The sequence below is a fragment of the Panthera onca genome, chromosome X (genome assembly GCF_046562875.1).
Source record: "Panthera onca isolate mPanOnc1 chromosome X, mPanOnc1 haplotype 2, whole genome shotgun sequence".
Taxonomy (NCBI): Eukaryota; Metazoa; Chordata; class Mammalia; order Carnivora; family Felidae; genus Panthera; species Panthera onca.
The window spans coordinates 93,792,804-93,806,439 of record NC_138357.1 but is presented as its reverse complement, the minus strand read 5'-3'; the positions used below and the strand labels follow the sequence as shown (position 1 = coordinate 93,806,439).

The 13,636-nt window shown below is 37.1% G+C and overlaps 1 pseudogene; it reads right to left on the bottom strand.

Moving 5' to 3' along the window:
• Nucleotides 1-12,522: 12,522 nt before the first annotated feature.
• LOC145713808 (small ribosomal subunit protein eS1 pseudogene) lies at nucleotides 12,523-13,309 on the bottom strand (annotated as a pseudogene).
• Nucleotides 13,310-13,636: the final 327 nt, after the last annotated feature.

Below are 13,636 nucleotides of genomic sequence, written 5' to 3'. Positions count from 1 at the left end.
CACTAAGCAAACAAACAAACAAGCAACAATAACAAGTTCCAGGGGCAGGAGGAGCCATACCAGAGTTGCTACAATATGTTATATAAAATGTCCAATTTTCAACAAAAAAGTACAAGACATAAGAAGAAATAGGAAAGTATGATTTAAACACAGGAAAAAAGCAGGCAACAGAAACTGCCTGTGAGACCAGTCAAATGTCAGATTTAACAAAGACTTCTAAGTAGTCATTATAAATATATTCAAAGAATTAAAGAAAATCATGCTGAAAGATGGAAAGGAAGGTATGATGACTGTAATAGACTGAATGTTTGTGTCCTCTCCCAAAATTCATATGTTGAAACCTAATCCCCAATGTGATAGGATTTAGAGGTGGGGCAGTTGGGGCTGATTAGGTCGTGAGGTTGGAGCCCTCAAGAATGGGATTACTACCCTTATAAAGAAAGACCCCAGATGGGGCGCCTGGGTGGCTCAGTCGGTTGGGCGTCCGACTTCGGCTCAGGTCACGATCTCGCGGTCTGTGAGTTCGAGCCCCGCGTCGGGCTCTGTGCTGACAGCTCAGAGCCTGGAGCCTGTTTCAGATTCTGTGTCTTCCTCTCTCTCTGACCTTCCCCCATTCATGCTCTGTCTCTCTCTGTCTCAAAAATGAACAAACGTTAAAAAAAAAAAAGAAAGACCCCAGAGAGTTCCATCTCCCCTTCTGCAATGTGAGGACACAATGAGAAGACAGCTGTCTGTGAACCAGGGAGCAGACCCTTACTGAATCTACCAGCACCCTGATCGTGGGCTTCCCAGCCTCCAGAACTGTGAAAAATAAGTGTTTGTTGTTTTAAGCCACCCAGTCTGTGGCATTTTTGTTATAGAAGCCCTAAACGACTAAGAGGTAAAAACTCTGGGGGTCCAGACACAAGGGGATCTCCACAATATTGTGAGATTTACTTCTAGAAGCTCAACTAGTTTCCCACAGTAAATATTGGAGAAAACCCCCCTGGTGCTTCTGTTAAGGGGTAAGAGAAGCATTTTGAAGTATACTACCACACTCTACTTCTTAACAAGGCCTGCCCTCAGGGTAAACTAGTTAACCAGAGCCTAACCTAGGGAGAAAAACAAAAAACAAATCCAGCCCACTCTAGCCATCCTGTTCCACCTTTGGTGGAAGAAGAAAATGGAAACTCTCGTGCAGTTCACACTCCTAAGACATAGGGTCGCTAAAAGACTGAAATCTAATCATAAGACTATACAATGCTTCCCCTCCGCCTACACCTCACCACCACATTACTAAGGCCTATTTACAATAGTTCATTTTACCTAGTACATCATGTCCAGCTATTAAGAAAAACTACAAGGCATACCACAAGGTAAAAACCACAATTTGAAGTGGCAGGGTAAGCATTAGAACCAGACATGACAGGGATATTGGAATTATCAGGCCAGAAATTTAAAACAACTATGATTCAATGCTAAGGGCTCCAATGGATAAGGGGGACATCATATAAGAACAGATGAACATTGAAAGCACAGAGATGGGAATCCTAGGGGGAAAAAAAAAAAACAAAAGGAAATGCTAGAGATTAAAAACAAAAAACAAAAAACACTGTCCCAGAAATGAAGAATGCCTTTCATGGACTTCTTAGTAGATTGGACATGTCTGAGGAAAGAATATCTGAGCTACGGGATATATCAATAGAATCCTTAAAAACTGAAAAGCAATGAGAACAAAGACTGGAAAAAAAAAAAAAACAGAAAAGAATATCCAAGGACTGTGGGACAACTACATAAAGTGTAATGTAGGCATAATGAGAATACCATAAGGAGAAGAGACAAAGGAACAGAAGAGATGTTTGAAACAGTAAAGACTGGGAATTTCCCCCAAATTAACATCAGACACCAAACCACAGATACAACAAGCTCAGAGAATATGACGCAGGGTAAATGCCAAAAATAAAAAACAAAAAACTATACCTAGACATACAATTTTCAAACTACATAAAATCAAAAATAAAGAAAAAACCATATATAAACAAAAAACAAAAACAAAAAAAAAACCTTGCCTAGGGGCACCTGGGTGGCTCAGTTGGTTGAGCGTCTGACTCTTGATTTTGGCTCAGGTCATGCTCTTGCAGTTCATGGCATGGAGCCCCGCGTCAGGCTCCACACAGACTGTACAGAGCCTACTTGGAAGTCTCTCTCCCTCTCTCTCTCTGCCCCTCCCCAGCTCGTGCTCTCTGTCTCTCTCTCAAAACAAACAAACAAACAAACAAACAAACATTAAAAAAAAAAACCTTACCTATGAAGGAACAAAGATAAGAATTATATCTGACTACTCCTCAGAGCCATGCATGCAAGAAGAGAGCAGAGTGAAATATTTAAAGTATTGAGAGGAAAAAACCACCAGCCTAGAATTATGTACCCTATAAAATTATCCCAAAAAAAGTGAAGAAGAAATAAAGACTTTCTCAGATAAACAGAGATTGAGAGAATTTGTTGCCAGTATACCTGCCTTGCAAGAAATGTTAAAAGAAGTTCTTTGAAGGGAAGGAAAGTAATATAGGTCACAAAGTTGATCTACATAAAAGCAGGAAAAACATTAAAGAAGGAATAAGTGAAGGTAAAATAAAAACTTTTCTTTTTCTTCTTTTTTTTAATTTTCTTTTTATTTTTTTATGTTTATTTATTTTTGAGAGAGACAGAGCATGAGTGGGGAAGGGGCAGAGAGAGAGAGAGGGAGACGCAGAATCTGAGCTGTCAGCACAGAGCCCAACGTGGGGTTCGAACTCGTGAACCATGAGATGATGAACTGAGCTGAAGTTGGACGCTTGACAGACTGTGCCACCCAGGCACCCCATGTTTATTTATTTTTGAGAGAGAGAGAGAGAGTGTCAGCAGGGGAGGGGCAGAGAGAGAGGGAGACATGGAATCCAAAGCAGGCTCCAGGCTCCAAACTGTCAGTTCAGAGCCCGACTCAGGATTCGAACCCACGAACCATTAGATCATGACCTGAGCCAAAGTCCAATGCTCAGCCAACTGAGTCGCCCAGGCACCCCTGCTTTTCTTATTCGTAATTGATCTAACAAATAGCAATTTCTTAAAAACAGTATCAACAACATATTCGATTATGTATGCTTATGTATATATCATATATAAATATATACTTATGTAACCTTACATGTAAGTGAAATGAATGACAGCAATGATACAAGGGATGGGAAGGAAGAATTAGGATTGTTTTCTTATTATAAGGTACTCACACTACCTGTGCAGTGGCATATTGTTATTTGAAAGTGGATTTGAATTAGCTGTAAATGTATATTGCAAACTCTAGAGCAACCGCTAAAAAAAAAGCTAAAAAATTATATATGACCAATATGCTAAGAAAGGAGAAAAAATGGAATTATACAAAATGTTCAATTAACATTGACATGGGCACCTGGGTGGCCCAATCGGTTAAGCATCTGACTCTTGATTTCAGCTCAGGTCATGATGTTAGAGTCATGAGATCGAGCCCCATGGCAGGCTGAACATGGAGCGTGCTTGGGATTCTCTCTCTCTCTCTCTCTCTCTCTCTCTCTCTCTCTCAAAATCGATAAATAAACTTACAAAACATTTTTTTAATCACAGGCAGAAAAATAGTGGAAGACAAAAATAGGAACAAAAAAAGGCAAGGAATAGAAAATAGTAACAAATATGGTAATTATTAATCCAACTATATCAATCACTTGGAATGTCAATGGTCTACGTGTGCCAATTAAAAGAGATTGTCAGTGTGAATCAAAACCAAGACTCAACTATATGTCTATAAGAAAGCAACTTTAGGGGTGCCTTGCTGGCTCAGTGGGTAGAGCATGCAACTCTTGATCTCAGGATTGTGAGTTTGAGCCCCACAGTGGGCATAGAGATTACTTAAAAATAATAATATTAATTTTTCAAAATTAGAAATAAAGTAACCCACTTTAAATGTAGCCATAGGGGTGCCTGGGGGGCTCAGTCAGTTGAGTGTCCGACTTTGGCTCAGGTCATGATCTCACAGTTCATGAGTTCAAGCCCTGCATCAGGCTCTGTGCTGACAGCTCAGAGCCTGGAGCCTGCTTTGGATTCTGTGTCTGCCTCTTTTTTGCCCCTCCCCTGCTCGCACTCTGTCTCTCTCTCTCTCTCAAAAATAAATAACCATTAAAAAAATTAAATGTAAAGACACATATAGATCAAAAGTAATAGGATGGAGAAAAATGTACATGCTAACACTGATCCAAAAAAAAGCAGGAGGAGCACCTGGCTGGCTCAGTTGGAAGAGCATGCAACTCTTGATCTCAGGGTCGTGAATTCAAGCCCCATGTTGGATGATGTAGAGATTAAATAAATGAACTTTAAAAAAAAAAAAAGAAAGCAAGAATAGTTATATTAACTTCAGACAGAGTAAACTTCAAAACAAGGAACATTATCAAGAATAAAGAAGGGCATTACACAATGATAATGGGGCCAATTGTCCAAAAAGATGTAACAATCCTTAACATGTATGTGCCTAACAATAGAAGGTTGAACTATGTGAGACCCCAACTAATGGAATTGCAAAGAGAAATAGATGAGTCCACAATCATAGTTGAAGACTTCAACACTATCAGAAATGGACAGATTCTGCTTGCAGAAAACCAGTTAGAACATAGTTGAATTCAACAATACCATGAATCAACTCGATATAATTGACATCTATAGACTACTTTATCTAACAACAGCAGAATACACATTCTTCTCAAAATCATATGGATCATTCACCAAGACAGACCATATTCTGGGCTATAAAACACACATTAACAAATTTAAAAGAATAGAAATCATATGTTGCCTGCTCTCAGACAACAGTGGAGTTAAACTAGAATCAATAACAGGAAAGTAACTGGAAAATTATAAAATATGTGGCAATTAACTAACATTCTTAGAAATAGCACGTGGATCAAAGAAGAAATCTCAAGAGAAATATTAAAACATTTTTAACTAGGTGCGTGTTGCTGGCTCCGTTGGAGTAGTATGCAACTCTTGATTTTGGGGTTGTGATTTCAAGCCCCACATTGGGTGTAGAGATTACTTAAATAAATAACATTTTTTAAATAAATAAAACATTTTTGGCAGCTCCTGGGAAGCTCATTCGCTTAAATGCCTAACTTTAGCTCAGGTCACGATCTCAGTTCATGAGTTCAAGCCCCACATCAGGCTCTGTGTTGACAGTGTGGAATCTGCTTGGGATTCTCTCTCTCCCTTTGTCTCTACCCCTTCCATGCGCTCTCTCTCTCAAAAACAAATAAATAAACTTTTTTTAAAAAGTTAAAATAAATAAAACATTTTCAACTAAATGAAAATGAAAACACAATTTACCAAAATTTGTGGATTCAAATTCAAAGCAAAAACAGTGCTTATAGGGAGATTTATAGCATTAAATGCATATGTTAGAAAAGAATATACAATAACTGAAATGAGAAATTCACTAGAGGAGTTCGAAAGTAGCCTTGAACTGGGATAAGGATTAGTGAACATAAAGGTAGATCAATGGAGATTATGCAGTCTGGAAAACAAAGAGAAGACAGAATGAAGGAAAATAAACAAAATTTCAGAAATTTAGTCCACCATTAAAGCACACCAACATCAGTATAATGGGAATACCAGGAGGAGGGAAGAGAAACGAGCAGAAAAAAAATATTCAAAAAAAACAATCTCTGAAAAATTCCTAAGTTTGGTGAAAATCCTTTACATCCAAGAAGTTCAGCAAACTCCAAATAGGATAAACTTTGATCTTTTGAATATCCATAAACAGATGTTTCACAGTAAAATTACTGAAAGCCAGAGAAAAACAAGAATAAAATCTTGAAAACAACATGAGAAAGATGCCTCACACTTAAAAGAAAACCCCAATAAGAATAGCAGTTAACTTCTTAGCAGAAACAATAGAAGCCAAAAAACAATGGGATGACATATTCAAAGTGCTCAAAGGGAAAAAAGAAAACTGTCTACCAAGAATCCTATACCTAGTAAAGGTAGATATGTTCAAAAAGTTCAATATGTTTAAAGCTAGATATAGTTCAAAAATGATGAAATAAAGACATTCCCAGAGAATCAAGGACTGAGAGAATTTATTGCTAGAACACCACTCTTACAAGAAATGCCAAAGGAATTTCTTCAGGTTGAAAGTAAGTGGCCCCAGCCATTTGAAATCATACAAACAAAACTGAAAATAGCAGTAAAAGTAATTATGTACTTAGAGAAGATGGTAGGAATGCATATTTCTTCTTTCTTCTCTCAACTGATTTTAAAAGTAATTATATAAAACAATATGTATATAATTGTATTACTGGGCCTGTAACATATAGAATTGTAATATATTTGCCAATAATAGCACAAAGGAAGTGGGTATTACCTAGGGTGCATTGGACAAAGGAAATGACACAATGTGGTAACAAAAATCCATAGGGACAAGTGAAGAGAATTTGAAATGGTAAATAGTAAGGTTAATATACTCATATATTTTGATTACAATAATATAATGGCATAAATATGTACTTGCTCTCCTTTCTCTCAGCTTCTTTAAAAGACAAAAAATTACATACATAAAATAATAATTACAGCGATGTATAATTGGGTTTGTTACACATATAAGATATAATATATATAACAATAATGGCACAAAACAGGAGGAAATGAAATAGAGCTATAAAGGAGTAATATTTCTATATCTCACTGAAATTAAGTTTATGTAAAGCTGAAATAAATTCTGATAAGTTAAGGTGTGTAGGGAAATCTCTAGAGCAACCACTAAGGAAATAACTAAAAAATGTGAAAAAGATCATTAAAGTAATTAAGATGTTACTTAGAAAATACTTAATGCAAAAGAAAGCAGTAACAAGGAGTAAATGAACAAGAGACATGACACATGTAGAAAACCAAAGGTATAATGGCAGCCATGATTCTAGCTATATTAATGATAACACGAAATGTGAATGGGTTGAACAATCCAATAAAAAGCAGAGATTATCAGACTGGATTAAAATACAAGATCCAACTGTCTGCTGTCACAATTTAGATTCAAAGACAAATACTTTCAAAGTAAGAGGATGGAAAAAGATACATAGTGCAAACAGCAACCACAAGAAACCTGGAGTGACTCTGCTAATATCAAATAAATAGGTTTAAAAAAAATTTTAATGATCCTAGAGATAAAACTGTATATTTTGTAATGATAAGGGTTAATATAGGTGGAAGGTATAACAATTGTAAACATATATGACCTAACAACGCAAGATACATGAAGCAAAAATTGACAAACATCAAAGGGGAATATTCAAGTCAACAATAATAGTTGAAGACTTCAATAGCTCCCATTAAATAATGGATAGAATAATTGGGCAAAAGATCTAACTGGAAGATGATCAACAAGGAAATAGAAGACTTGAACAGCACAATAAACCAACAAAATTTAAGATACCAGATACCCATATACCCATAGAACACTTTACCCAACAATAACAAGTCTCTTATGGCTTGCCTCCCTTTCTGTTTTTTATCTTATTTTTCCTTCCCTTCCCCTATGTTCATCTGTTGTGTTTCTCAGATTCCACATATGAGTGAAATCATATGATACCCATCTTTCTCTGACTGACTTATTTTGCTTAGCATAATACCCTCTAGTTCCATCCATGTTGTTGCCAATGGCAAGATTTCATTCTTTTTCACCACCAAGTAGTATTCCACACATATATATACACCACATCTTCTTTATCCATTCATCAGTCGATGGACATTTAGGCTCTTTCCATACTTTGGCTATTGTTGATAGTGCTGCTATAAATACTAGAGTGCATGTGCCCCTTCGAATCAGCATTTTTATATCCTTTGGATAAATACCTAGTAGTGCAATTGCTGGGTCATAAGGTAGTTGTATTTTTAATTTTTTGAGAAACCTCCATACTGTTTACCTGAGTGGCTGCACCAGTTTGCATTCCCACCACCAGAGCAAAAGGGTTCCCCTTTCTCCACATTCTTGCCAACATCTGTTGTTGCCTGAGTTGTTACTGTTAGCCATTCTGACAAGTATGAGGTGGTATCTCATTGTGGTTTTGATTTGTGCTTCCCTGATGATGAATGATGTTGAGCATCTTTTCATGTGTCTGTTAGCCATCTGGATGTCTTCTGTGGAAAAGTGCCTATTCATGTCTTCTGCCCATTCCTTCACTGGATTATTTGTTTTTTGGGTTTTGAGTTTGTAAGTTCTTTATAGATTTTGGATCCTAACCCTTCTGATATTTCACTGGCAAATATCTTCTCCCATTCCATCAGATGCCTTTTAGTTTTGTTTATTGTTTCCATCACCCTGCAGAAGCTTCTTCTCTTGATGAGATCCAAATAGTTTATGTTTACTTTCATTTCCCTTGCCTCTGGAGACATACATATCAGGCAAGAAGCTGCTATGGCCGAGGTCAAAAAGGTTGCTGCCTGTTTTCTCCTCTAGGATTTTTAAAAACTTTTTTTAACATTTATTCATTTTTGAGAGACAGAGAGAGACTGAGCATGAGCAGAGAAGGGACAGAGAGAGAGGGAGACACAGAATCAGAAGCAGGCTCCAGGCTCTGAGCTGTCAGCGCAGAGCCCAATGTGGGACTTGAACTCTCAAATCGCAAGATCATGATCCGATCTGAAGTCAGACGCTTAACTCACTGAGCTACCCAGGTGCCCCTCTCCTCTGGGATTTTGATGGTTTCCTGTCTCACATTTAAGTCTTTCATCTATTTTGAATTTATTTTTGTGTATGGTATAAGAAAGTGGTACAGTTTCATTCTTCTGCATGTTGCTGTCCGGTTTTCCCAGCACCATTTGCTGAAGAGACTTTTTTTCCATTGGATACTCTTCCCTGCTTTGTCAAGGATTAGTTGGCCATACATTTATGGGTCCATTTCTGGGTTCTCTATTCTATTCCATTGATCTATGTGTCTGTTATTGTGCCAGCATCATACTGTCATGATGATTTCATCTTTGTAATACAGTTTAAAATCTGGAACTGTGATGCCTCCCGCTTTGGTTTTCTTTTTCAACATTACTTTTGCTATTCGGGGTCTTTTCTGGTCCCATAAAAATTTTAGGATTGTTTATTCTAGCTCCGTGAAGAATGCTGGTCTTATTTTGGTAGGGATTGCATTGAATGTGTAGATTGCTTTAGGTAATATTGACATTTTAACAATATTTGTTCTTCTAATCCATGAGCATGGGATGTTTTTTCTATTTCTTTGTTTCTTCTTCAATTTCTTTCATAAGCTTTCTATAAAAAGAAATAAACATTTTTCAAAAAAGAAAAAAAAGAAAATCCTAAGGAGCACACTAAAATACATATATTAGTGGGGCGCCTGGATGGCTCAGTTGATTGGGCGTCCAAATTTGGCTCAGGTCGTGATCTCACAGATAGTGAGTCGGAGCCCACATCAGATCATCTGTCCCTCCCCCTCTCTGCCCCTCTCCTGCCTGCTCTCTCTCTCTCTCAAAAATAAAAAACATTTAAAATATATATATATATTAGAATATAATATATAAATATATTAGAACTAATTAATTAATCAAGGTTGCAGAATGCAAGATCAATATACAAAGATCAATTTTATTTCTCTACACTTGTAATGAACAATTTCTGATATGTTTGGCATGACCCTTGACATGTTTTTAATCCTTCCTAACTTTTTGAGACCTTTTCTGACATATTGGAGATTCTCTTTCTGTGTGAGACCCATTCTGAGGGATTTAAAATTTTTTGTGACTACTTTGTATCCTTTTCTTACATTGTTTGAGACTTTTCCTCACTCTTTGAGACCATTACTTGTTTAAGACCCTTCCTGGTGCGTATAAGACTTTCTGATCAAAACCACAACAAGATATCACTTCTCAACCACTAGGATGGCTAAAATCAGTCAGATAACAAGCGTTGGCAAGGATGTAGAGAAATTGGAACTCTCGTACACTGCTGGTGACACGGTAAAATGGTGCAGTTGCTTTGGGAAACAGTCTGGCATTTCCTCAAACAATTAAATATAGAGTTACCATATGACCCACACTTCCATTCCTATGTATGTAGTCAAAAGGAGTGAAAACAAAAACCTGTACATGAGTGTTTATTACTATTATTATTCATAATAGCCAATAAGTGGAAACAAACTCAAATGTCCATCAATGGATAAATGGAGAAATAAATGTGGTATATCCATGCAATGGAATATTATTTGGCCACTGAAAAAAAGTAGAGATGCGTGCTACAACATGGGTGAACCTTGAAAATGTTATGCTAAGTGAAGGAAGCCAATCAAAAAAGACCACACATTATGTGGTTCAACTCATATGAAAGTCCAGAATAGGAAAATCTATAGAGACAGAAATTAGATTAGTGGTTGCTTAGGGCTGGGGCAGGGGGCAGGGAATTAGGGGGGTGATAGACAAAGGATATAAGGTTTCTTTTTAAAGTGATAAAAATGTTGTAAAATTGACTGTGGTGATGGTTATACACATATGTGGATATACTAAAAGCCATTGAATTGTATACTTTAAATAGATAGATTGTATGGTATGTGTATTATATCTCAATAAAGCTGTTGTAAAAATAGAGACAAAAAAAAGACTTTCTGACATGTTTAGGGCCTTTCGTGATTTGTTTCTGACTCTTCATGGTGTATTTCAGATCATTCTGACTTGCTTGAGACATTCCCCAACTTCTGGAGACTCTTCTTGACATGTTCAGATCCTTCCAGCCACATATGAGAATCTTCTTTTCTGTTTGAGACTCTTCCTAATTTGAGTGAGATCTTTCTGGATTTGTTTTATTCCTCCCTACATGATTGAGAAAGTTCTTCACTTGTGTAAGACTCTTCCTGACATGTCAAAGTCTTTTCCTGATTATGTGTGAGGCTCCCTGCCTGGTTGAGATACTTCCTGAAATGTTAATGCCTCTTTCTGATTATTTGAGACCCTCCCTGACTTGTCTGAGACCCTTCCTCCATTTGAGACTCTTCCTGATGACTTTGAGGCCCTTCCTGTCATGTTTTATACCCTTCTTGACTTGTTTGACACTCATTCTTACTTGGTTAATTCTTACTGAAATGTTTGAGACCTGTCCTAAGACTCTTCCTCACAATATTTATGCCCTTCCTGACTTTCTTGAGACCCTTCCAGATGTACTAGATAACTTTCCCGACATATTTGACTCTTCCAGACATATCTGAGATGCTTCATGATGTGTTTGAGGCCCTCCTTGATGTATGTGAAACTTCCTGATAACTTTGAGAGCCTTCCTTTCATGTTTGAGATCTATTCTGACTTGTATGATATACTTCATGATATGTTTGAGACACCTGACCATTTTTGAGACTTTTTATGGTGTATTTGAGACTCATCTTGACTTGTTTGAAACTCTTCCTGACTTGTTCCAAAGGCTTCTTGAATTTGAGACCCCTTCTTGCTGCTTGAAATCAATGCTGGTGAGTTTGAGACCCTTTCTAACCTATTTGAGAGCCTCCTTGTTGCATTTGAAACAATTAACTTTCTTGAAACTCTTTCTGACGTGGTTGAGACTCTTAAAATATTTGACTTGATAACCTGTTTGAGCCACTTTCTGACTTATTTAGGACCATTATTGATTGAGACTTCCTAATGATGTTAAGACACCTACCATGTGAACAGTCCTTTTTGACTTGTTTGCTACCCCCCATGACTTTTTTGATATCCTTTACAACATATTAAAGACTGTTCTGTCAGTAGGAGATCCTTTCAAAAGTCACTAAGACATTACCATATGAGTTTGTGACCCTTCCTTATGTATTTGAATCTCTTACCGACTGCTTAAGACCTTTCTTGAAATATTTGAGACTCTTCCTGATGTATTTGGACCCTTCTTGTCTGAGTCCCTTCCTGGTGTATCTAAAACTCTTCCTGGTGACTTTGAGACCCTTCCTAACATGTTCGAGACCTTTTATGACTTGTTTGAGATGCTTCCTGATCCATTTGAGAGCATTCATAATTTTTTGAGATTCTTCCAGATTATTTGGGGCCCTTCATGACATATTTGAAACCTTTAACAGCTTGCTTAAGACCTTTTCTGATGTATTTGACCCTTTTCTGACTATTCAAAATGATTCCTTTCTATTTCAGACACTTCCTTATTATTTAGTACCCTTCTTCACTTATTTGAGACTCTTTAAGAAGTATTTGAGATTTTTCTTGACTTGAGACTCTTTCTGACATATTTGAGACAATTTCTGACTTGCCTGAGACCTTTCCTGAGGTGTTTAAGACTCCTCCTTCCTATTTGAGATTCTTTCAGGATGACTGAGACACTGTTTGACATGTTTGAGATCAATCCTCCTCCTCCTCCTCCTCCTCCTCCTCCTCCTCCTCCTCCTCCTCCTCCTCCTCCTTCTTCTTCTTCTTCTTCTTCTTCTTCTTCTTCTTCTTCTTCTTTTCACAAATGAGACTTTTTATTTGTCACCATTGAAAGTCTGAATTTTAAGCATATTTTTAGACTGATGGCTCATATTCATCAGCTTGTTCAACTTCAGCACCTGCCTCATCCTCAGTAGCTTTTTCAGGATGACTACCTTTACCATGAAACACCATGAGTTTTCCCAATTCAAACTTGGGCTTCTTCATCATTTTTACTTTTCTAACAAAGATGTCATGGAGTGGATAAATACATTGGCAAACATTTTCTGTGTCTTTCCCAATACTGTCTGGAATCAGTTTATTGGCCACTTCTTTTAAGTCATTTGTCTGCACCTCTAGGGTCATGATTTATATTATCTTCTGGATTTGGCAGACCTATTGGTGCTAGATGTAAGAGCTGTTCTAAATCTGATTGTTACAATTTTTAGGAAAACCAACACGGAGTAGGTGAAGCAAATAACCTTCAGTAGTCTTGACATTGACATGAGTTTTAATCATTGACTGCTTTTTTTTATATATATATATAACTATGGAGCATATTTTGTCACAGGTAAGATCTCTGCCATGGAAGTAAGTCAGGCAATTTTTGCCCAGTATATCCTCAGTAGTTAGCTTTAATTTTCTACATGCAATTTTATCATTCAGATCAGCAAGATTCACTTCAAAAACACCACCCTTGAGGCCATCAGATAAAATTTTGCTTCCTTGAATTCTTGTCATGAGTGTTTTTCCAATATTTATTATTAATTGAACATAGCTGGTGTTTTCACATCATACCAATCTTTCTTAGAAATTGGATCACTTTCTTCTTGGCTCCCTTTTTGCTGCCTTTCATAAGGTGCTTAATCTTGCCAGCTACCATGGTTCTGCCCTGAGCACTTCCTTCTTTTTTGAGACTCTTTCTGACTTCTCCATCCTAACATGTTTTTGATCCTTCCCTACCTAGTTCAGATTCTTCTTCACTTATTTCACCCTCTTCCCGATGTATGTGAGTGTCTTCCTGACCTATTTGAGACCCATCCTTATATACATAAGGACACTGGAACTTTTCCTGACATCTTTGAGACCCGTTTTGTTTTGTTTGAGACTCTTTCTGATAACATTGAGACCCTTCCTAACTTCTTTGAGACCCTTGCTGATATGTGAGCAACCCTTTCTGGTGTATTTAAGACCCATTGTGATGTATTTG